An 18,553-nucleotide genomic window follows, 5' to 3' on the forward strand; every position below is an offset into this window, starting at 1 on the left:
TTGTGTGGCAGTTGAGTAGGGATGGGGTGTATCCGCTCCGTCACAGCAGCTTTGAATGGGCTGTAAAAACGAACAAGTATTAAATAATGCACAAGCTTAAAACATCGATTGAGACGTGCTCGATTATATGTTCTCGAGCGCTCGACTTATCATTATTTTTCACCAATATATTATATATAGGTCCCGTTTACACATTCGCGTGCACGTAAAAGATCCCTTGACAGTTGGAATTCGATATAAAAGTAGGCCGTAGTGCACAATGTATGGCGTATGTATGGTCCTGCATTAGCCCAGTTCGGAGCAGAACAGTAGGACAGTAAACCCCATTTTATTTCATTTCAGCAGTGATTCATCAAATATTGGGGGTGGGGACGTATGGTTAGCACGTGCGCGCTGTATAATACGGCCTGTCATTGAGTCAACTGGCGTGGTTTTGATTCCTGGGTTGTACCTGATAAGGAGTAGGGTTGCCAGTCCAATCTCATAGGTTTTCTCCGGGTCTTCCGGTTTCCCCCCACTGCTAAATACCCCTAGGCGCAAGCGAATTATTGAAATGAAATTAAACTTTGTGTTAGTCTCGAAATGACCTAGTTTGTGTCGAGCGGACGTTAAACTCTCTCTCTCTCTCTCTCTCTCTCTCTCTCATCAAATACTATTCTCATGACCCATACTCGCTTCGCTTTGATCACATAAGGGAACTAATTTGATAGTCAACAAAGATAATATACAATGTCGAGACATAATCAAATAAAATCGGCTTTGAACGCGTAATAGATAAAACCTATATGCAGCATATGAGGACACGAATATAACACGCCTATATATATATATATATATATATATAGCTCTAGATGCATGCGTAATGAAAGCGTATCCGATAAAACCTATAATGGTGCTATATGCAGCATATGGGGACACGAATATAACACGCATATATACTCTTCAAGAAAGTAGAGGTTATTCAGAAACAATACAAAACTGCGGAAATGCACTGCTGTTTTTATTAGAGGTAACCAGTGTATGTTAATAACAGGCCAATTGCCTACACATGAACATAAACAGTTCATATGGGCGAATTCTCTGGCGACACCATTTCAATCGCAAAGAGATACACTATCAAAAGTGAAAATGGACGTTTTTGATTTTTGTCTTAATAATGAGTAATTGCTCCACCAATCCTCAGACATTCAGCAGTTCGTCGTGGCATGCTCCCACCCCACCCCCTCGCCCTGTATCAAAGAAGATCACACATTATAAAAGGGATGTGGGTTATGTTTATAATGGGATATCTTATATTTATTTGTATGTATACTTATATTGATATCTAGTGTCTCATAGACCACTATGGTCGGGCAATGTTCTTTTGAATTAAGTTTGTAACAGAATAATGTTACGTAAATGTACCTTGTGTGACACATTAAAGATACATTATGTAAAATTTAGATAAAGAGCTGGTCGTTCTTGTTACAATAGTTCCAATATAGATAATGCAAAATGAATATATTGAAAATTTCATTCAAATTACTTTATTCTGAGTGGAGTTATCAAAATAAAACCAAACTCACGACCTACAATAGACAGATTTAGCTCTTACATAATGCATCTTTAATAATAAACCCAAGACCTCGGATGAATGAGTCACCTTGCACAGCTGTAAAGTAATACTATTGTTTTAACTGTGCGCCGAAGGGGGGGGGATGGCTGAATGGTTAGCATGCGCGCGCTGTATCATAAAGTCTGTCATTGAGTCGCCCCGGTTGTACGTGACAAGGAGTAGGGTCGCCTGTCCAACATCGTGGGTTTTCTCCGGGTCCTCCGGTTTCCTTACTACTGCTAAAGACCCCTATGCGCAAGCGAATTATTGAAATAAAATTAAACCATATGTTAGTCCCGAAATGACCTAGTTTGTGTCGAGTGGACGTTAAACCCCATTTCGCTCTCTCTCTCTCTCTCTCTCTCTCTCTCTCTCTCTCTCTGTGCGCCGAAGATTAATCTTTTGTATGATGATGATATTCCTAGTTAACGATAATGTCTGCTCTGATCAAATTATAGTGTTGCGTTTTTATATTATTTTATTTTGCATGGTTACTATGAATACACTTGATGACAGATCATGTGACACAGCAAAAGGAAATAAATTCACCCGCAGACGTCAACGGTTATCAGACAGACAGCAACACAGAGCTCGAGCCGTGCAGACGTGAAACAAATTTGTTCTCCAGTATTAATTCTAGTTATCGCTTAAAATAACTCATCACGATGAAGATTGTCGCTGCCTTGGTTTTATGTTCCGTATTTGTGGCATGTCACAGTACCAGCAGCACTTCCACTGATGGCGCACCATCATCGACTGTAACGGGATCACCTGCTGGTCCAAACACTGGGGTATGTTCAGATTTTGGTTATTTATCTAGAACTTATCCTTTGTCTCAATCCTTTGTTTATTTTTTGAGTGAAAAATTATTCAATTAAATTAAACTGGATGGGGCGATTTTCGCCATTCAGTGATATGTAATGATACAAAATTAAATTGAACTTTGCTTATATGCGAGAGAGAGTGTGTGTTTAATAGGACGCCGGTGCCAACAGTGCACTATTGCGCCACACCGCCCTTGGGTATCTACGGGGCATCAAGTCAAAGAGCGAAATTAAAATTTTAATGGTTTTTTTTTTGGTTTTTTTTAAAATTTGAAATTATCTATGTCAACTTTTGCGCACAAACTTTCCTACTTTATTCGAATAAATAACTTATTTCATCTTTTTGTACAGAAACTTCGGATTTATGCCTAGTGACACCCGCCTGTTTACCGAGAGAGAGAGTGGGGGCGAGGGAGAGGGGCGTTAATCTTTAATCTTTCTAAATGAAAATTTAAGTGTATGGGGTTTGTTCGTTCGGATCACTTTATTTTAACCTTATTCAAGGAGGGGTAGCTCTTCTTCTTACTGGTGGGCGGGGGATGGGGCACAAATTGTTAAAGTGTGTGCGTTGAAATAAGAAGGTCTGTCATTGAGTCAAGTGGCATAGTTTCGATTCCCCGGGGGGTAGAGTTAACTGCCCTCACCTCGTTGATTTTCTCCAGGTCGACCGGTTTCCTCCCACTGCTGAAGACCCCAACGCACAAGCGAATTATTAAACTTAAACTGAACAATGTGTTAGACCCGAAATGACATCGCTTGTGTCGAGTGGATGTTAAACCCTCCCGCTCTCTGAATTCTGAAATCTGACAAAACAGGAATTAATTGACCAATTGATTAACTTAGTTAAAATGTATTTGGGAATAATTTGTAATGGTATGGGAATATAGGCGCCGCAATTTCCAATTTCTACAAAAGTGTGTGCACAAATTGGTGTGCACACAAAAGTAACCCTTGACAGCTAGAAATTACTGTATTGTTGAGGGTGGGGTCGATTACCCAAAACACCGAGCTGTGTAATAAAGCAGTTGTATATTTTTTGTGACCCTTTCGGAGTCATCACTAAATTTAGAAATGATATAATAAGTTATGACGTATTTAATTGAGAATGATTTATGATGTCAATAAATGGGCGATGTCAGAACGTAATAAAGTACTTATACATAGTCATTTGTGTTTTACCAAGAATTTTATACGATAGATTTAAAGTTGTAAATTTTACGTCCTAAATTATTATTTCATTATATCAATAATGTCACGCACGTGACATAGTATCAACTGTATTTTAGAGATACAACACCGAATGTTCGTATTTTCCTTCTAGGGTACAACCAGGTGTTTGATTGCCCATTTTCCTGCCACGGTTCGCTTATCTGCATTGAACATTATTTGGATTTAAAATGTTTGTATTGTTCTACCTGTGTCGGCAACTTAATACGTTATATTCATATAATGAATCAACAGGAATAGGAAATTTTAAATAATTTTTTTTCAGAGATTTAATTCAATGCAATTTTTTTTATATGGACACTCATATTTTAGGCCAGCTAATTTCTTATTGATGCGTCACATCCGGAATATACAGTCTTAACAAAGGCAATATATGTTGAGCTTCATTAGCCTCGTCGGTGCAGAAGAGTAGAACGTTAAACACAGGGGCGTGTGAAGGAAAAAGAGCCGGGGGGGGAGGGGGTCCCTGTTCCAACGTGACAGACCGCGGAGCCTCAAACAGGGATATGGGGTTCTCTCCCCACCCCACCCCCACCCGCCTAGAAACTTTTGAAAGTTTGAAGTCGACTTCCTTCCATGTGCAGAAAAATAAGCCGGTGGGGGATGGGGGGGCGGTTCCGACGTGACTGACCGCGGAGTCTGAAACGGGGATATGGGGTTCTTCTTCCAGAAAATGTTGAAAGTTTGAAGTCGATTTCCTTGCATCCGAGGTCATTTCTGAAGGGAAGTTTGGTCTTTTAAATGTACAGGCTCTCTCCGCGGCTCTCGCCTCAGTCCCTCTTGTATAGACTCCACATGAGCAGGTTGGGAGGAGGGGGGCTGACCCCTCTGGACACCCCCAAATACACTCGCCTTAAACCTCATCTCATTTCCTCCGTTATCTGGTAGATGGTACATACCGTGGATATATTGGACATCATACCTCTGTACCGGATTAACATTTTATACTGCGATCACGAAGGTCATCTCGTGATGTGAAATAAATACTCTTATAGTAATTACACATCATTTGCATACTGACACAGTCATCCTTAGACAAGCAGGTTAAAATAAGATAAAATAATGATTCATGCTCATAAAGCCACACCCCTATTTGACTAATATTCAAGATACAGTCATAAAGGAAAGGAAATGAAACAAATTGAGTTTAGGAGCCCTACTTCTATACTTGACACAAACTATTTTATATTATTTCCTTTTTCGTTTGAATATATTTTGCGGGTATTATTAATGGCAGGAAAATAAAGAGGATTTACTTTCAGAATAAGCGCTACGCTTCGCTCGGCGTTTTATTACCGTCGCCAAATACATCACATGGTTGGTGTGTGTGATGTTTGCATATCACGCAGCATGATATATATTTTTGTAGTTTAAAGATGCTTTCCAACAATATACTGTGTGATTTGATGATATATTTGGACTAAAAACATATTCAAACTAATTTATCCATCAATAGTTTGCTTCAAATCCCTCTCGAGATGGTTTGATAAAAAAATAAAATAATGTTAAACAGCCTTGTTTGTCAGGTGACTTGATTGAGGAAGAATCCATCCACGGCTTGTAATTGTAATTACCACAAAAATCGAAATTGAAGTCGAAGTGAATTCTTGGATTATTCTCTGCCATCTTCCTCCTCTGTCGTTTAATCGCAGAGTCTGTTGTATGTCAAGGCCTTTCGAGCAACACAGACCAAGCACCCATTACGTCACTCAAGCAGAGCACACGTGGACAGTAACATTTTGGGTCCAGTGGTCGCCTCATTGTGTGTTTTTAAGGGAAGCCAGTATTTGTATTTCTAGTAATCTCTAAATTGTTTCAATGGCATTAAGTAATTGAACTGGAGTATACAGGTCACAATTATATGGAATACAAACAATTACTGCGTATTACTGAGCGACGTTTCGACTAGGCTTCTCTTGATAATGACTAGAGAAGCCTAGTCGAAACGTCGCTCAGGTATAAGCAGTAATTGTATTCCATAGAATTGTGACCTGTATAGTAATCTCTACTGTCCATATATACCAAATATGCCGTATAGGCTCACTCCGCTGTAATCCTAAACATGTATGCACCTAAATGAGCAGTCCTACTGTCTCAAGGCTTCTGATTTCATCAACGGTCCCCCCACCCCCTCCCCCACCCCCACGCCGCCCCTCGTCCGGACGTTAAACTTGGCATTATCTCCACCTTAAACCCCCGCTGTTTAAATCCCTGAACATGAACCAGCTATTAATATTTTCGGTTTGGATTGGATTATAATACAGCATTTATCTGTAAATTGGAAGGAATAATCATTTAAAATTAAGAACAACGCTTCGCTCGGCGTGCTATTTCAATTCGATTGGAAACATTTTTGCCCCGGCTACATTTTCTGTGTGAAATGTCATCTTTGCAGCAATTCTTTTTATAATTTTGAGTGAAAGACTAATTGGATGTTTAAATGTTCGTTGTCATGTTTTTGACATGAAATTGGTGTCGTGTTACTGTTTTACATGGTGTTTATAATACTCAATTATTACATACCTGGACAATAGCTTATTGTTTTTTTGTAAGCAATATACACCTTAACTTACCTGTTCTAACAGGTGGCCGTCGGCGCCGTATGAGTCACTAGAATTCCCGTGTCAATTATTGCTATATTTTACTGATAACGATAAACTTTGCTTTTTAAATAAAATGGTATGTGAAGGTTGTCTGCGATATCATTTAGGTGTAAGCGGAAGTTAAATAAACCTTTTGCACACACAAATGTGAGGGGATGGGTTTTTTCAAGAGATAAGACCCCTTTTCCATTATACAAGTTTTCGCGGGGTCTCCGGCGAAAAAGTTGGTCTTCTGCAGATGTAATGGCATTGTTCCATGTAACGGCGAAAACACACGCGGAAACGCCGTGAGAACGCGTGCATGGAAAACGGACTTTTCTCAACACTCAAACATATTTCGGGATTAACATCGTTCGTCCTTTAGAGAGGGTTAACGTCAATTATAATCATGGCGGGGGTGGGGGGAGGTGTTCCAAAGAAAACCGGTCGAGAGCGAAGAGAGAGCAATGCGGATTAACGTTCTATCTAATCAAACTAGGTCTTACGCGTAGGAGTGTTTAGCAGTGGGAGGAAACCGGGGGGGGGGGGGGCGGAGAAAACCCACGAGGTGGGAGAGGCGACCCTACTCCTTGTTACATTCAAGCAGGGAATCGAAAGCACGCCACTTGATTCATTGATAGACCTTATGTTCAAACGTGCACGTGTTAACCATTCGGCCACCTAACCCCCTGAAAATCAGTCGTAGTGAATTTCAAAAAGAGCAGTGTGGGGTAGGAATGGGAGGACGGAAAAAGATAATTCGCAGCCCCAATCCCCGTAGCTAAAGAGGGGCATCTTTATTCAATAATTAGCTTGCACGGCACGTAGGGGTCTTTAGCGGTGGAATGAAACCGGAGGATCGGGAGAAAACCCACGAGGTTACCCAGGTCAATATTCTCTCTGTAACGTTCATGCCTGTGATCGAAACCACAACTCGAGATTCAATGACAGACCGTCTACTTGGTCTGCCACTGGATGACAACGATAGAAAATTGCTAATTACGTGTTCCATGATTAAGATTAGATAATCTAGGCTACCATTAAACAGATTTATTAACAACTCATTTGACAAACAATATTACGTCTAGCTAACTTTTTATTTAAAATCTAGACAAAGAAATGTGCTCAATTCATGACATGCCTTTGCGTCCTTGGACGTATATTTTCAGATAAAAAGTTTTACATGTCTGTCCTTGTTTGTTGCATAAAGTAGGTTATCTTGCGATAACAGGTAGGCTATTTTTCTACCTGGAATTAGGCACCAAGCTCTATTCATCTTGCTGTTCTTCTAGCATGTTCTTGTTCTCAAGTCGTTGGGGGTTGGATGGCCGAATGGTTAGCACGCGCGCGCTGTATCATACGGTCTGTCATTGAGTCAACTGGCGGGGTTTCGATTCCCCAGTTGTACGTGACAAGGAGTAGGGTCGCCTGTCCAACCTCGTGGGTTTTCTCCTGGTCCTCCGGTTTCCTCCCACTGCTAAAGACCCCTACGCGCAAGCGAATTATTGAAATAAAATTGAACCATGTGTTAGTCCTGAAATGACCTAGTTTGTGTCGAGTAGACTTTAAACCCCATCTCTCTCTCTCTCTGCCTCTCTCTCTCTCTCTCTCTCTCTCTCTCTCTCGCTTACCAAAATAAACGCGTTTGACAGTAAGTGGCATTATCGAAAGACAGACAATGGGCATAATTCAAGAATGTTGCAATCATCAGAGTTTAAACTATTGGAATTTCTACATCAATATTCACAGTCAATAATTAGTTAATTAAAAACCGATACATGACGACATATTAATATGGCGTGCATGGATTTATTGCCGTTTTAGCCGTGTAGTATCATACAAATTTCAGACCTTACTTGACTGCTTAATTTATAATTAATGCGGTGATTTTTGCGTCAAGAATTTGTTAACTATGGAAGCCTATAGCTACCATTCATAATTTCTACTTTTCGCCTCTTCAGAACGCGAAAGTCGAAAAGTAGAAGTTACGACAAAATGTGAGGCGACAACACGCTATACAAGTCAAAATCAACTCGAAAATAGGGAATTAAGAAATAACACACCGCGATAATAACGACCTTCGTTTTTTCCTAATTTCTTATTTTCGACTTGCATTTTGGCTTGTATACCGTCTTGTCGATTTTTAAATCGTGATATGAATATTACGTATATGTCCGTTCTTGTTGGGTATTTAGTCACAATCGGAGATTGTATATAGGCGTATTCATATACCACAGTGCCAATCCTGCATAGTACAATATATTAAACTCAAATTAAGCTGAAACGACTTAAATGAAATTAGACCCCAGTTCGATCTTCTATACATTGAATAATAACCGTATTGCCTTTCACTATATAATTTTAAATTTCATCAAATTTGTTTGATACGATAAGCTGAATAACACAAAGTCTAGATAACATAACATATTAATCTAATGGTTGTATAAAAGGGTAACCTTATACGTGATAATCCCGGATTGCAGTAATTCAATACGGCTATGTGTAAACTCAAAGTACACAATATCTGTAATTTAATCGATACACTTGATTTGATATATTTTGTTTATTTCTCACAATACTCAAAGTACACAATATCTGTAATTTAATCGATACACTTGATTTGATATATTTTGTTTATTTTTCACAATGTCTGTGTAGTTTGTCTTGTCCGCGGGTTTTGTTCCTATCGGTTTTGTTTTAAGTGTAGTGTGGTTCCCCTACCCTACAATCTTATTAAAATACAGATCTATATTTCGTTTCGTTTTTTATACTTTCGATGGCCTACACTACATAAAGATCTGACCGGTTGTAGTGAGAGGTCGCGTTAGGGTTATACGAGCAGCCTTTGACCCTAGTGTAGTAAAGACAAGTAAAACGAAATTTTGAACTATAAAAACGAAACGAAATAGGATCTGTGTTTTAACCAGATTGCCTACACTAGTGAACCCACACTTTACGGTCAGACCGTTACCCAGAGAATGCAAGAGCTAAATCTGCCTATGGCAGGCCTTTCTTTAGGCTTTAAATGTTATCTAAATTATTAATTAGACATTAATTAACTTATGAAGAGCATAATCAACCCCGATGCCATCGCTAGCCGGCGATAATTAGTGGATTTGAATACGTTTTGTGATGGATGATTTAACGTAAAAATGGATAATCGAAACTTTGTTTATTATTGCTAGTATTTCGGTTCAGAGTTCAGCAATTTGACTGATATTTTCAGCATATTCTGTTCGCATTATCTTTTTTTTTTTTGACTATTATAGCGAGAACTGTCAATTCTTTATCTAATCTTACCTAATGCCCCTTTAACGCCGGGGATGTGGGCTTTGAATTGTTCTTTTCTTCCCTCCATTCCTGCCCTACGCTGCGCTTACTTCTCAACCATGAATCGCATTTCTGGCAACTTTCTTAGGAAAGTTAGGGCCCGGGGAAAATCCACGAGGTTGGACATGCGAGCCCACTTATTGTAATATACAACCGAGGAATCTATATCACCCCAGTTGACTCAACGACAGACTTTATGATCTAAAGGGCACGCGTTACCCCGCACCCCGCCCCAATCTACTAGGTTTATTACCTTGTTCAAGTCTGAATTAACAAGAAATATGTCAAATCAACTATCTTAATCCACCAGTATAATCTATTTATATTAGCACTTTTATTATTATTGTCTGTTATCACTATTGGGTGGACACCGATTGTAATAGACCTCTACACAAATAAACCTCATGGAATCTATAAATATCATACATTCATACGTCAACACATGTCGATTATCTATAGTTTCTTATGGGCATAAAATGGGCGGGGCAGTAGTGGCGACTCCAGGATTATCCAGCAGGGGGTATCGGTGGAGTGCGAGGGATTGTATAGTGGCAACTCTAGGATTATCCAGTATAGGGAGGCAGGGGGCGTTGGGCTTTCCTAAGAAAATATTCATCGACCCATGGACAAAATGCCATTTTCTGGGATATTTCGGTGGAAGCGGACGCGACATACAACTCAAAATTTTAATTTGACACTGAAATATTGTGATTATGAAGCGAGAAGGGGACCAACCCCCGCTCCCCTACCTATTACCGGACCCCTCCTTAATTATACCTATCAGTGGAACGTCCACAAGTTGCTGTCCAATATTTATTCATTCATCCATTTATTTATTTATTTATTTCAGTCATCAAGCGCTGGTCCCGTTGTGACAGGATCAACAACACCAAGTTCTAGCAGCTCCGTTATATCCAACATTTTCCTCTTTGGTTTAATGTCAGCTTTCGTTGCTCTCAAAAATTCGTTATAACTGACATTCGAGATAAAAAGGTAAATATATGTTTATGTCATACAGAGAGAGAGAGAGAGAGAGAGAGAGAGAGGGGGGTGGTAAAGTCCACACTACTCATACTGGGTCATTTCATATCATCTAGTACGAGCACGTGAGTGCACATAACCCATAATCATTATTTTTTTTTTATAATCCGCATTCTTTTACATTTAGTTCAATAAACAAAGATCTAATTTCGTTATTGACAAGGACGTAACCGTACATCCTCCTTCAACGACATATTGTGAGGTGTTTTACTTTGAGGATGTTCTTTGATTTCATATTCAATAGTTAATTTTAAAGAAATTCAAATCCGTCAAATTGTATTTGCTGAGTTAACCTCTTAAGTAAATTGAATGGGGTATCGAATGTTGTTTTTAAAGAAGGAGGGGGAATGGGTTTAACGTCCTACTTTTCTGCACCAAGCGGACTAAGAAAGACTGGCATAGGCCATGTACTGAGCTATGGGTGACATTGTTTCTCGGACATGGGCATCTTACCGCGTACTCTTCGTATTCCAACTGGCAATTGTTTACGCGCACGCTAACCTTTATACGTGACCTCGGCTTTTCGTCCCATCTGAACGAAAGGAAGAGTTTTACCAAGCGAAAGCAGGACCTGTCTTGACCAACATCTGAAGCGAACCCGGGACTTTTTAGTTAGCGAAAAGGCGCCTTACTCAAAATACAAAACAAGAAAAGTTATCGGTCATTCTAGTATTCGTCCCACTTCAGGGGCCTCGCAAGCCTATGTGGCGCCCAGGGCAAAAGCTTCTCAGTGCGCCCCCCCCCCCTTCAGCCATTCATTTGATTGAAAAACCTTATAAAATATCTTGGAAAATCATAATTCTACCCTCTCTATTTGCTGGAATATGAACTGGTTTACACAGGTATAGGAGAAGCGAAGGCCGGTGATCTGCTGAATATTCAATGGGGATTTCTGCTATGCACTTAGATAGTTTGCCGCCCCCGAGAGGTGCTATCCCTGGAAATATGCCCCCCCTTGGCCCCCGCCCCCGAGAGGTTCCATCCCTGGGAATATGCCCCCCCAGCCCCCCCCCCCCCCCTCATCTAGGTGAGGCCACTGTCCTTCTTTATCGAATAGAAGACGATAACATTGATCCGGGTGTGTTTATTCAACTTAAGGATTTGACACTAATTTATTCTAATCTTATATGTGATCAGAGAACAGAAGATTAGATTGTTGGCTTAAACGGAATTTAATATCATAAGTTCACGTAAGTTCAGGTTAATTCCTGTTATGCGAGAGGAGGGTTTTTCCCGTTTAAAAACTTGAAATATATTTCTAGAAAAACTTCACCAAGTGGGTGGCCACCGGGGTTGCGCGCGAAGAAAACAGGAAAGCCATGGCGGATGAAAGAAGGACATACGCCATACAGTGTGCGATGGGGGAAATTTTGCCCGGACAGCGGCGCTACGGACTACTCTTATATCCAACTGCCAAGGGATATTTTACGTGCACACCACTGACAAAGGGAAACCACGCCGGAAAATCCCGATGAACTTTCTCGGCCAACACCGGGATCGAACCCGCGACCACCAGGCTAGCGAGCCAGCGGCTTACTCACTTAGCCACCGTAGTTCCCTTCCTGCATAGTACACTGCATGACGTTTGCCCGTCTTCATTAGTGCAGAAAATTTTGACATTAGACCACATTTCATTTGTTTTTTAATCTCATTATTGAACGGTCGTTTCGTGTGTCATCGATCAAATACCGGATGTGACAATGTCAGTATTATACATGATTACGTGATTAGACCAGACATCACTGCCCATTATATCACCATTTCATACAACCCATTTGTTTATTGAAAACCCAGCATCATCGTAGACCAGTATCCTATTTGATACCGTACTTAATGAACGTACACACGTTATGCATTAAGAATATAACTTGTAGCTCTTATTAGACAACGAAAAGGTTCCAATATGACTTTTAGCTAATGAAGAAAAGTCTTCTTCATGGGCAATCTCAGTTGGGTGTGTGTGTGGGGGGGGGGGGGGTGCTGAGGCTATTTGCCCGAAAATTTTCTTTACCACCCGAATTTTCAGAATGAATCAATCATTAACTAAAACGAATTTTCCACAAAGCTGTGATGGTTGTTTATTTTTAATGATCTACGCATAATGTTCCCCATACTCTGATGTTTTTGCCCGAAAAGTAGAAACACATTGCCCGAAAAACAGACGGTCCACCGAATCTGGTGGTGGTGGTGGGGTGAGAGAGGGGGAAGGGGCTGATGAACGTGTATTAGTTCAAAAGTTGTCACATATCTTCTGCCAATTTTAACCCATAAAAATGTTCTAACACAACTTTTAGCTCGTATTGGCCAATTTTAACGGGCTTCTTATTTTTGAGATAATCCAAACCGGGAACCGCGTCAAAACGCTACAACGGATTATAAATACCTCGGAAACAAGGAAAGGTTTTCTAGTTCACGAGATTTTGATTGTATCGAAATAATGCAATCGGCTTATAATAAGAATATTTCCGCATGGATATTTTACGGTAATGAGAAGACACATCCATAAAACCATTTCAAATACAACAGTTTACGGGTTTGTATATGGAAGACCAAACAGCTCTTTATTCAGTGTTATTAGTCCTTATTAAGAATTAAGAACACTGAATAAGGAGCTGGTTGGTCTTCCATATTTGTATACGTTCTAGTGATTGATTGATTTGATTTATAATGCATTCGGAAGAATTGGTTACTATGACAATAAACAATAAATAGAAGACTAAAATCTCTTGCAATTATCAAAATAATCTCAAGTAGAACATCAGTGGTTGATTGAGTGTTGGAAACATTTTTACTGATTAGTGTTGTTCTCATGGGGGAATGTTCTTTTTCAAGAGAGAGAGAGAAATGGGGTTTAACGTCCACTCGACACAAACTAGGTCATTTCGGGACTAACATATGGTTTAATTTTATTTCATTAATTCGCTTGCGCGTAGGGGTCTTTAGCAGTGGGAGGAAACCGGAGGACCCGGAGAAAACCCACGAGGTTGGACAGACGACCCTACTCCTTGTCACGTACAACCGGGGATTCGAAACCACGCCAGTTGCCTCAATGACAGACGGTATGATACAGTACGCACGTGCTAACCATTCGGCCAACCATCACCCCCACCCCCCGTTCTTTTTCAAACAGTAATTAAATGAAATGGGATTTAACGTCCTACTTTTCTGCACCAACCGGGCTAGTGATGACACGTATACACCATGCAGTGTGCTATTGGGGAAACTTTCCGTCTTCATCGAATTCCAAGATTCAAGGGTTCCTTTACGTGCACGCAAACGTATACTTGGGACTAGACGCCGACAGCTAAATAAATAACCAAAGTTAAGGCAATCAAGCGTTAATATTCTATGTATTTTTACATATTAAAAATCATATGAAGCCACGGGTGATTGTAAAAAAATCCGATATTATCTGCTTGCTGCTGGCTAATTTACGTTAACAACATAATGGATATTAGATGACGTAACACAAACAATCCTTCTGACAAATCACAGTATAAAAAAACATTGATGTCACGTTTGATAAATCATCTGTTCAGTAAGCCCTCTGGTCACGGCTAAATCTATTTGTTAAGGCTAGTTCCATTTTTGTCAAGGTCGCTGAGATGTAAATAAGGTTAGGGCACATGATTGTTGGCGAGATCGTAGGTTAGGTTTAAGAATTTTGGGCTGGGTCCAGGGTTAGAGTTAGGGTTGGGATTAGCGCTAGCCCTGTTTACATCTCGTGACCTATGACAAAAAATTGAGCTGGCCTTATCATTTAGCACTAACCCTCTGGTCACAGCAAGCTGGATTGCCCTTATTCTTTTATTACCCGAAAACGGAAATAAGGTTAGGGCACGTGATTGTTGGCGAGTTCGTAGGTTAGGTTTAAGAATTTGGGACTGGGTCCAGGGTTATGGTTAGGGTTGGGATTAGCGCTAGCCCTGTTTATATCTCGTGACCCATGATGAAAAGTTGAACTGGCCTTATCAATTAGCACTAACCCTCTGGTCACAGCAAGCTGGATTGCCCTTTTTCTTTTATTACCCGAAAACGGAAAGTGAACATCGCTGACCCAATAACCAGGGTCTCGGGTTAGATTCCAGTGTTGGCCCAGAATTTCCCCTGGGAGTTTCCAATGCTGCATACCGTAGCATAGTCCTGGGCACATCTTGATTAGCCCGGTTGGTGCAGAAAAGTGGAACGATAACTCTATTTCACAATACGTAATAGAACCCTTGTCCGTTGGAAATTGAAATAACAGTTCGTCGTAGTGCCGCTGTCTGGGCCTAGTATCCCATGACTATAGCTAGGCGGCTGGACTTGTCCCGCAGACTGAAAGAACAGGAACCCCAATACTAACCTACACTAGCTCACATACTAACTGTATGGTCACATGTATCAGACTTTTGTGTGTTGGGGAAAACCCGCCAGCATATCTCTAAACCAAAACTAAACTAGCGCATTAACTAACAGCATGAAACGTTTTGCAAAATGTTCCGCATGTCCACAATGCCGGACATTTTCAGTAGTGGGGAAGCTCCGTTCAATATCCCGAAGTGCCCCACGTCAAACCTAAGCTAGATTAGCCCATTCACTAATTACCGCATGGAACTTGCATGACCACATGCATCATCAATTACCCATACCAGGCATTTTCAGTGGTGGGATGGGCTCCTGCTCTATTACTGGACCACCACGGCGCCAAGCCCACCGCATGGACCATGTCCGACTGCATTGGCTCTGTTGGTGTAGACAAATAAGACGTTAATAACCCCATTTCATTTGTAAATAGGACTTGAAATTGGCAAATGGACTTTTGAAAAGTAATACTTATACTTTAAAGGTACATTATGTACCAGAGCCAAATCTGCCTATTACAGGTCTCTTTTTATTGTTGGCTTCAAGTGTTATATAAACTACTTTAGTATTATTGAAACGAACCCATAATCAACTCTCTGGCTCACCGGATGGGTGAGATTTGAATAGATTAAAACACCCACGAGATCTAAAAATGTAATGATAAAATGGATAATCGAGGCTTAGCTACGATAATAGACCATCTGCGCTACATTTTCAAACAGTCATAACTTCGCTCAGAATGATGTAATTTGAATATTCATCTATCATTATCTATTTGTTAACTATTATCAAGCAAGAACTGTCAGCTATTTATCTACAGCTTGCATAATGCATCTTTTAAGTAAGGTGCCCCTCAACGGGCGACGAATTAGATTTATTGAACAGGCTGTTTGTGTTGTTGGGCGTATAAATTTAAAATTGAATTAAAAGGATGTTTACATAATTTCCCTTATAACACACTATACAGCGTATGCCCTTCTTCATTAGCCCAGTCGACGGAGAACAGTAGGACGTTAAACCCCATTTTATTTCATTTTATAATGCTCCAGTCGTTATCTGGAAACAGGTTGGCAATGTTAGGGGGAATTTTGCCGGATAGTGGCGCTCCGTTTCCTAATTGGCAGGTTGCGATCCTCGGATGAGACGAAAAACAAGTAATGAAATAAAATAGGGTTTTTAAACAACGTTCTATTTCTCTGCACCCATCAGGCTAAAAAAGACGGATTGTGTGCTATAAGGGGATTTCGTTCTGGCAGCGTTACGACCTAGTTAAATCTCCCCCATAACCCCCGACCTCGAAAGCAATGAAACTATCGCCATTGGATTTCGAGACAGAATTATCAGAACGGTCGTTGTTTGATCATCACCATGTACTCCCCACCACCCCATCATCATATTCCAAACGTAAGCAAGAGCGAAAAACGTGCGATAGTCTCAAATTGGCCTATAGATAGTGTCATTGAGAAATTCAACGCTTGGTTTCGTTACTTCTTTTATTTCTCCGGTTTCCTCCCACTGCTAAAGTCCCTATGCGCAAGCGAATTATTGAAATAAAATTAAACCATATGTTAGTCCCGAAGTGACCTAGTTTGTGTCGAGTGGACGTTAAACCCCATTTCTCTCTCTCTCTCTCTCTTTTATTTCTGATTTTTCAAATATATTTTGAAAATCATTTTTATTTATTTTATTTGCTAACTATATTTTAAAAATCAATTTGATATCTTTTTCAGATCCTCCTTAGATATCCACAACTCTGATTTTTCCTTTCAACTTGAGAATTTTTCGGTCTTGATAAAATTTAAAGTATCCTGGGAATGCATCCTGACCATTAAAGAATTAAAGAAATACTGAAGAACTGGATAGAAACCAATTGAACGAGAATCATTTATTTAAAATCTGTGTGTAACCCTAGTAACTGTCCATGTATACGCATAATATTTAATAAAATTAACCATATATGAGTGTTATGAATAGCTATTTTACAAAACAAAAGCCCAAAACATTTGGGCCAAACTTTGATATATCAATGTTAAGAGATTTTCAAATTCATTGATCTTTTGTGGAATTCGTTTTTTTAAAGATTTAAATATTTTAGTTTTCTCTTAGGATATTAGCTTTACATTAAAGTCTAATAATAAACTTTTATTTATATATATGTGCTTTTCATTACACAAAACGCAGTATTTTTCATCTTAAAGTCGCTAATCAATATTCGCATTTTTAGGACAATATCTGAATGTTCACGATTTATTGAATTGTATTTGTTTGAAACTATTTAAAGATTTGGTATTTTCGATTCATGTAGGAAAATTACCTTTACATTAAGTCTTATACTACAAGATACTTTTTAAGAGTTTGCGAAACTTTTATATTCTTGCTTTTCATTACACACGCTGCGGTATTTTAAACTCAATGCCACTGATCTTCATTTGCACAGTTCAGATATAATACGTTGCGACTTACTCCAACCTACAATGACTGTTGCATTATTGAATTATTGTGCCTAGAAACAACAAGTATGCATATATTTTTTTTAAAAAACGCTCAATTTCAAAATCCAGCCATTCTTGATCCATTAAAAAAATGTAAATTATTTTATAAAAAACAAATTTTCAAGAGGCGCAACTTTCTTGTTTTTACTCGCTTTTATTATTCCCAGTGTTGAAATCAATGAGGGATTTTATTTTTCGAAATTTCTCTAAAATGGCTTATTATGACGAAGCAAACACTTTAGGAGTTTGTTTTTGAGGCTTTTATGATGAAACAAATTCATAGTTTCTCGAATTATTCTTCTATTCGGAAATTTGAAATTGTTCTGAAAAGATTTCAATGCGCGATATAAAATTTGCTGAGCAGAAATAGATAAAGTTTGTGTCTTATGAAAAGGGAAGATTACTGTTTGGGTTTTTGATTAAGTATATTTCTTTCAAATAAAAGAGGAATAATGAGTTTGATAAGTTTATTTTGTCTACATATTTGAAACATATTTATTTCTTTATGTTTGAATTACAATATAATAAACTATAATATTTCTTATATCTTGGTGTTCTTCTGGATTATCCGACGTAGTGTCCCTTCTCACTATAGCGCAGGACAGAGGGTATGGCAAGGGACAATGTATAGTCGTTCGGGTGGGACCAAAAACAGCGGTTTCGTCTACACATTGGCGTACACGTAAAAGGGCAGTTGGAATTTGAGATAAGAGTAGGTCATAGCGCTAGACAACAGTTCCCCCATAGCACACTCTAAGGCGCGTATGGCCGGCTTCATTAGCCCAGTCGGAGCAGACCAGTAGGACGTTAAACTCCATTTCATTTATATAATGGTTAGTTTTTTTCTCTCTCTTTTTTTAATTCAGAATCTGTGATTGCCCGGGTAGCGGAAAGTCATAAACCGCGTGAAAGTCAGATGGGGGCCTTCGCTGATACTAATGCTAGAGATGCATTCAGTAGCTCTGGCCCAGAGTTCACAAAGCATTCTCAGACTTGAATTAAGAATTTGCTTAACTTTCAATCACTGTTTATGAGAAATATCTTTAATCCAGAAACACAAAACTTGGCACATAGCTTTCTTATTGATGTATTTAATACATTAAAACAATAAAAGTTTTT

At 39.4% G+C, this 18,553-nt stretch overlaps 1 long non-coding RNA gene across 1 annotated transcript in view; it reads left to right on the forward strand.

The window, feature by feature from the left end:
• The window catches only part of LOC126809895 (uncharacterized), a 35,928-nt gene extending 17,950 nt beyond the window's left edge, over positions 1-17,978 (forward strand). Inside the window, exons 2-4 of the long non-coding RNA XR_007674975.1 lie at positions 2,111-2,385; positions 10,408-10,550; positions 16,673-17,978. This is a non-coding gene — a long non-coding RNA (uncharacterized LOC126809895). The remainder of the gene's footprint in view (positions 1-2,110; positions 2,386-10,407; positions 10,551-16,672) is intronic.
• The last annotated feature ends 575 nt before the right edge of the window (positions 17,979-18,553 follow it).

The sequence above is a fragment of the Patella vulgata genome, chromosome 2, assembly GCF_932274485.2.
Source record: "Patella vulgata chromosome 2, xgPatVulg1.2, whole genome shotgun sequence".
In the NCBI taxonomy this organism is placed as follows: Eukaryota; Metazoa; Mollusca; class Gastropoda; family Patellidae; genus Patella; species Patella vulgata.